Below are 7,691 nucleotides of genomic sequence, written 5' to 3' on the forward strand. Positions count from 1 at the left end.
TGTTTAATGCATGATAGACACAAATTATTAAAAAAAATTTCATTACATCCCATAATCCCATAATATCTAGTTTTCGGCTGAAAAGAGTGAAGAAAATTATACTCCTGGCAAACGTATTGTATAATTTCATGTATTTCTATTAGAAAGGGACATTATCATGGTGAGACAATGGCATGACCCGAATAAGCTTACGTCATCTGCAAATTAAAACTGGGAGTAAGTAGAGTCAAGAAAGGCTGTGTCACTGGCTGTACTGGGAATGTTTCCAAGGTAACTGAAGAGATCAGTGTTACTTCCTTTCAAACTTACCTCATTGAGCTTAGGAGACAGAGCCCCTGGGGGGAAAAAAAAACCTTTAACCCCCTCACTGCCTGCACTTTATCAACCAGTGAATTCTAGTCCTAATATTTATGAGATCATAAAACATAGGCTTTTGATGAACTATACTGATCCTGTAATTTACTAAACATATTCTAAGAAAGCATGATATAAAATGTACTTTAGTGTTGCTGATAGACAAATATTGCCTGTGCACCTATTTTTGTCTTGTTTTCTGTGTTTTGCACTTTTATTCTTTAGACCCAATTGATTATTCTATCTATGCTTTTTTGAAGTCTAGGTTATATATGCTTTCCTGTCTTTTTGTTTTCCCCTTTGTGGGTGGAATTTAGCAATTCCAGATGTTTTTACCTGATTTTTCAACTGAGAAGTTTTAAAAAGTCGCTAAAATTGGCTGCAACTCCACTTTACCTGCCTCCATTTTTCAAAGTGTCTGACTTTTGGTGCCATAAAATCTGATTTTCAAAGTATCTGACTTTTGGTGCCATAAAATCTGAAAGACAGATCAAGACAAAACAAAGACTATTTTTAACTTTGCTCCAAATACAGAACAGACCAAACAAAAGTTTGGATACACCTTCTCATTTAAAAATTTTTCTGTATTTTCATGACTATGAAAATTGTACATTCACAGTGAAGGCATCAAAACTATGAATTAACACATGTGGAATTATATACTTAACAAAAAAGTGTGAAACAACTGAAATTATGTCTTATTTCCTAGGTTCTTCAAAGTAGTCACCTTTTGCTTTGATGACTGCTTTGCACACTCTTGGCATTCTCACCGGGAATGGTCTTTTAACAATCTTGAAGGAGTTCCCAGAAATGCTTTGCACTTGTTGGCCCTTTTGCCTTCACTCTGCGGTCCGGCTCACCCCAAACCATCTCGATTGGGTTCAGGTCTGGTGACTGTGGAAGCCAGGTCATCTGGCATAGCACCCCATCACTCTCCTTTCTTGATCAAATAGCCCTTACACAAACTGGAGGTGTGTTTAGGGTCATTGTCCTGTTGAAAAATAAATGATGGTCCAACTAAACGCAAACTGGATGGAATAGCATGCCGCTACAAGATGCTGTGGTAGCCATGCTGGTTCAGTATGGATTCAATTTTGAATAAATCCCCAACAGTGTCACCAGCAAAGCACCCCCACACCATCACACCTCCTCCTCCATGCTTCATGGTGGGAACCATGCATGTAGTCCATACGTTCACCTTTTCTGCGCCGTACAAAGACACGGTCCTTGGAACCAAAGATCTCAAATTTGGACACATCAGACCAAAGCACAGATTTCCACTAGTCTAATGTCCATTCCTTGTGTTCTTTAGCCCAAACAAGTCTCTTCTGCTCGTTGCCTGTCCTTAGCAGTGGTTTCCTAGCAGCTCTTTTACCACAAAGGCCTGCTGCACAAAGTCTCCTCTTAACAGTTGTTGTAGAGATGTGTCTGCTGCTAGAACTCTGTGTGGCATTGACCTGGTCTCTAATCTGAGCTGCTGTTAACCTGCGATTTCTGAGGCTGATGACTCGGATAAACTTATCCTCAGAAGAAGAGGTGACTTTTGGTCTTCCTTTCCTGGGGAGGTCCTCATGTGAGCCAGTTTCTTTGTAGCGCTTGATGGCTTTTGCCACTTCACTTGGGAACACTTTCAATTTTTTCCCAATTTTTCGGACGGACTGACCTTCATTTCTTAAAGTAATGACTAATGAGGCCACTCATTTTTCAGCTGTGTATCCACCAGACTTCTGCACAACTGATGGTCCCAACCCCATTTATAAGGCAAGGAATCCAACTTATTAAACCTGACAGGGCACACCTGTGAAGTGAAAACCATTCCCGGTGACTACCTCTTGAAGCTCATCAAGAGAATGCCAAGAGTGTGCAAAGCAGTCATCAAAGCAAAAGGTGGCTACTTTGAAGAACCTAGAACATAAGACATAATTTCAGTTGTTTCACACTTTTTTTATTAAGTATATAATTCCACATGTGTTAATTCATAGTTCTGATGCCTTCAGTGTGAATGTGCAATTTTCATAGTCATGAAAATACAGAACAATCTTTAAATGAGAAGGTGTGTCCAAACTTTTGGTCTGTACTGTGTATGATTCACATGCACCATTTTGAAGAATTTGGTACCAAAAATAGCAACTATAGCCACAAGAAGGAAAGTGACTTTAAAATAACATGAATGATGAAACCAGGCCAAAGACATTTGATTTTATATTATAGGCCTATTACTGTAGACTGATAGAACAGTAATGCTCTCTAAAGTACAGTTGTGCTCAAAAGTTTACATACCCCAGCAGAATTTTTGCTTTCTTGGCCTTTTTTCTGAGAATATGAATGATGGGTGTCATTATGATATAAAAAGAGAAAACACAGTAGTTTGACAATAAATGGCTTCACTAACCATGAATGGAGAAAAAGTTTTGGTGTTATCATTCATATTCTCTAAAAAAAAAAAAGACCAAGAATGCAAAAATTCTTCCAGGGTATGTAAACTTTAGAGCACATCTGTACATTGCCCAATCCTTGTTCATCCATAGTTACATAGTTACATAGTTATTAAGGTTGAAGGAAGACTATATGTCCATCTAGTTCAACCCATAGCCTAACCTAACATGCCCTAACATGTTGATCCAGAGGAAGGCAAAAAAAACCCATGTGCAAAGAGTAAGCTCCACATTGGGGAAAAAAATTCCTTCCCGACTCCACATACGGCAATCAGACTAGTTCCCTGGATCAACGCCCTATCAAGGAATCTAGTGTATATACCCTGTAACATTATACTTTTCCAGAAAGGTATCCAGTCCCCTCTTAAATTGAAGTAATGAATCACTCATTACAACATCATACGGCAGAGAGTTCCATAGTCTCACTGCTCTTACAGTAAAGAATCCGTGTCTGTTATTATGCTTAAACCTTTTTTCCTCCAACCGCAGAGGATGCCCCCTTGTCCCTGTTTCAGATCTATGATTAAAAAGATCATCAGAAAGGTCTTTGTACTGTCCCCTCATATATTTATACATTAAAATGAGATCACCCCTTAGTCTTCGTTTTTCCAAACTAAATAGCCCCAAGTGTAATAACCTATCTTGGTATTGCAGACCCCCAATTTTAACGTGCAGCCTTATTTTTTTGCACCTTTCTGCAGGTTTGCTGAGGGTCTTAGGTCAAATCTCTACCAGTCATACATATGGATAGGTAATAATTAGGAAAATCACTTTAATGTGATCCAAAGAGAACAGATGAGAATATCAGAATTCATTCTTGTCTTCTGCACACTGAAGCTTTTGTTTGTACAAGATGATGTTTTTTTCAAATAATACTAGAAATTGCATCTTAAAAATGAAGATTAGAAAACAAAAATTCAAACCAAATTATTAGGTAAAAAACTGAAACAACATAGGCCATAGTTGCCAACTGTCATCAAAAATGTCTGGGAGGCTCTCAGAAAAAGGAAAGACCTCTCAGACTCCTAGAAGAGTGACCACATCTTCTGAACATCTGGTATAGTCAATAGGCTGTATCAAAATGCTGTCAATGATGTACTCATACTAATCAAATAACTGTACTGAGAGTTCTTTGCTGCCTTTAAGAAGAAGTAATTAGGAAAGGGATTGATTCTCATCCCTTTTCTACATTTGTATATAATTGCATGTAATAAGCCAAATATTGAATTTTTCTAGCATTGAGTTTTTCAGGTTGACGAGACACTGTAGTACAAAAAGCTGTGCCAAGAACAAAGAACCAATCTCCTATTTAACAAAACTTGATAGACCGATTTGAATTTAAAACTTTTATACCCGTGATCTACTCATGAGAATCTCTATATCTGTGCCAAACATTTGATGGATGTTTAATGTTTTATTTCTCCAGCTTTTATCCTTTTGTATCTTGTATAAATGAAACATATTTTTCAGTGTTTAAAATACAAGAATAGTTATTTTCTCGATACTCATCCTGGCATAGTTTTGCTCAAAGTTTATGGCCATGAGCAGCTTGATGTGGGTGAGTTTGCAAGCATGATTGATAGCTCAGGTCTGGATATCACTTCTCACTGTTTTCAACCATGGGAAAGATACTGTTTACAAATATGGATGAATATGTTATGGAAATTTGGTTTGGATAACTCTATTCCTGTGTGTGCTGCGGCCGTTCCCAATAAGACTGAGTGTTTTGAGCGCTCATCAAGAATGGACTGTACACCATTGTGACAGAAAAACATTCCATCAATACTGATGATTTATTGTACATACATGGATTTATAATTGCATATAGAAAGGAGGTGGTTAGGGTGGTTAGTTAATTACCATATTGTCTAGCTCCTCTGTTATTGGTTATCTAAATATATATGTGGAATATGGTGATTAATGCACATATGAATGCTGATTATGCAACTAAAATGTTTTTCAAACGTTTTTATTGGTATTTTCAATTTTAAACAGGTAGAAATGAGAGAAAGGGGAAGGAAATAAACATAGGGTAGGGAAAAGGAAATGAATCCCCAAGTGAAATGGGGAATGAAATATCAGGCATTAGAAAACAGACCATAAATTGGTAGCTTAAATATACTACATATGTATGTCACTAACAAAGGGACGAAAATTAAATTAGTCTTGCGATGCAGTATAGTAAAAATAAGCATTAGCAGTAAAGAAAAATGTTGCTTAATAACTAGGCCCAAGAGAATAGACAAAAGTATACAAGTCAGAATTAAAGTAGCCTGTGCGATGAAGTAGAATAATAATAAGCATTTACAGTAAAGAAAAATGTTGCTTAATAGCTGGGCCTAAAAGAGAAAACAACCATATACATGTCGGATTCAAAGTAGCCTAAGTATAGAGATATACTGTATGAATATGATGCCTACTTATAAACACAATAAGTGGAATATCAGATAACGTCGCTGAAAAGTCAATATTATATGATGCTCAGTAATATTAGTATACACGTTTTTTATAGCCTGTGAGATAAAAGTAGATTAAAGGTCGCATAATGTGTGAAATAATGCCTGCCCAAGTCCCAGAGTGCACATGGCACCCCTAAGACCTAGCGGAGGAAAGTTCGGTTTTGATCCAAGAAACAATCAAGTAACGAAAAAAAATTTAAAAAAAACTTTTAAAGTGGAATTAAGTTGTTACAGCTAGTCAAATAACAGATCTTTGTAGATTGTTCAACCAGAACAGTTACCCTTCAAGTTGTTGTTAGGGAACTGGATGTGGCTTCAGAGGAGTTGATTCCAATGCGTTTTAAAAATTCAATACCCTTGTCCGGAGAGGCAACATGAAATAAACCTGACGGAAGTCTCACCCGGAGGGTTGATGATCTTGTCCAGGAGTAAGAGAGGCCTGCACGCAATAGTTCTCTTGTGGTATGCGAAAAAACTCTCCTGTTTTGGAGAGTGACTTTAGACAAATCCTTATAAAAAACCAGTTGCTTGTAAGGGGAAGAGAGAAATCTCGGATTTTTTGAGATACCTAAGAGCGCATTCCTGACCCAATTTGGGTAAAAAGTAACAATGATGTCACATGATAAATCCCTGGGAAGCGTGGGTGGTCTGCGTATTCTGACAACCTTTTCTATCAGAGGGCCTTCGGTAGAGTTAGGAAATAAGTTAGAGATCATTGATGATACATAACTCTCCAACTGGGAAGCCTGAATTGAATCTGGTATACCCCTGATCTTAACGTTATTCTTCCTTCTAAAATCCTCAAAGTTGTTTAAATTGGCCTTTAGAAGATCCATTTTTTTCTGAATCCCCTCCAATAATTCTGAAGGCTTAGAGATTGCTTGAGATAAGTTTTGTTAGTTTTTTTTCAAGTTTGTTTTTATATGCAAATGATTCTTGAGCAAGTGAAGTTCCAGTAGCTATGCTAGGGGGGATTGACTCAGTGACAGAGTTTACAGATTTTATTATCTCTTGGAAAAGCTTTTTTATAAAAGCTTGGGAAGCCTTTGAATTAAATGATTGTTTAGGATCAGGGATGACATCTTTACCACAAATATTCATAGTGGTCAAAAATGATTTGAGGAGATACACCATAAAACCCTCAGTTGGATAGTCATCAGATGCTGGGATCCCTTCCAATGTTAATAAAGCAGGGGAAGAGTTTTTAAAGCTGCGCTTTTTAGGCAATTTAGATGACTCACAGGGAGCTTCACTTGATGTAGAATATCCGGAATAATTATCCGTTTCATAGTCAGAGAAATTAAAGCGCTCACTATTCACAGATGACTCGTTTGATATTGAACGCTCTGATCCCTCTAAGGATCCATTACAGCTGTTAGATATATTAGTCATTACATCTTCTACTTCTTCCCCTTCCCCCTCCTGCTTTCTTCCTGTAGCTCTGTTTCTATTAAAGTAAGTAATTAGGGACTCATAAAACTCAGAATTAAACCCAAGATCATCCATTATAATTTTTTGACTCCTAGAAATTTCCCCTAGTGGTGTTTCATTGGGATTCTCTCTCTGCAGCTCTAAGATGTTATGGCAGGGGGTCTTACAACAGTAGGGCTGTGCTGTAATTGTACTTCAGTAGTGTCATGTTTCCCCTTAACACTAGAACTACTGATGGAGTCATTTTGATTCCTTTCGTTTTTTAATTCTCTTCTGTGACTACATTTTTCAGAATTCCGGCTTGAAACTCTGTGACTTTTCCTCAAATATGATGTGAAAAAAGATTTTGTGAGAATAAATAATTTTGGTAAAAAATTTGCGCGTTTTTTTCAAAATTTACCAAGAACTACTGAAGGGAGTCATTTTGACTCCCTACTATATTTTGAGGTCCTTTTGTCACTAAATGTTGCTATAAAGTTTTGTGCATAATTTTTTCACTCTGTCTTATTTACCCTGATGTTCATATAGATGTAGTTCAATTTACATGTCAACTTTTCACATTTTCCTTGTGTTTTACCTGCTTGTATTACTGTGTAATGCTGAACAAAATAGCTTGTTTACTCTAGGCTCTTATCTTATGCTAATGAAGGGTGGTGTTTTTCTAAGGTCCTAGCAGGAGACAGTATTCTGGATAGTAACTTTACTTTCAGTTCAGCTGAAGAGACAAAGAGAACAGACGCAGACATACGAGCTCTGAAGACTCATACAGGTATGAATTGTTATGAAATAGTTTAGCTGTCTGTCAACTGATTCTGCCCACCTACTTTTGAAGGTGGCAGAACAGTTATTATTTCTTTTAGTTTTCATTTCATTTCTATTTTTCACTATATAGAATTATGGAATTTGTGAGGAATATGGAGAGAAGACGTTTGATAAAGCCTCAGGATATTCTGGCTACTTTGCAATCCATACCAGAGGATGAATCGGAATCCGAATTGCAGGAACATGTATT

The sequence above is a fragment of the Ranitomeya imitator genome, chromosome 1 (assembly GCF_032444005.1).
Source record: "Ranitomeya imitator isolate aRanImi1 chromosome 1, aRanImi1.pri, whole genome shotgun sequence".
Taxonomy (NCBI): Eukaryota; Metazoa; Chordata; class Amphibia; order Anura; family Dendrobatidae; genus Ranitomeya; species Ranitomeya imitator.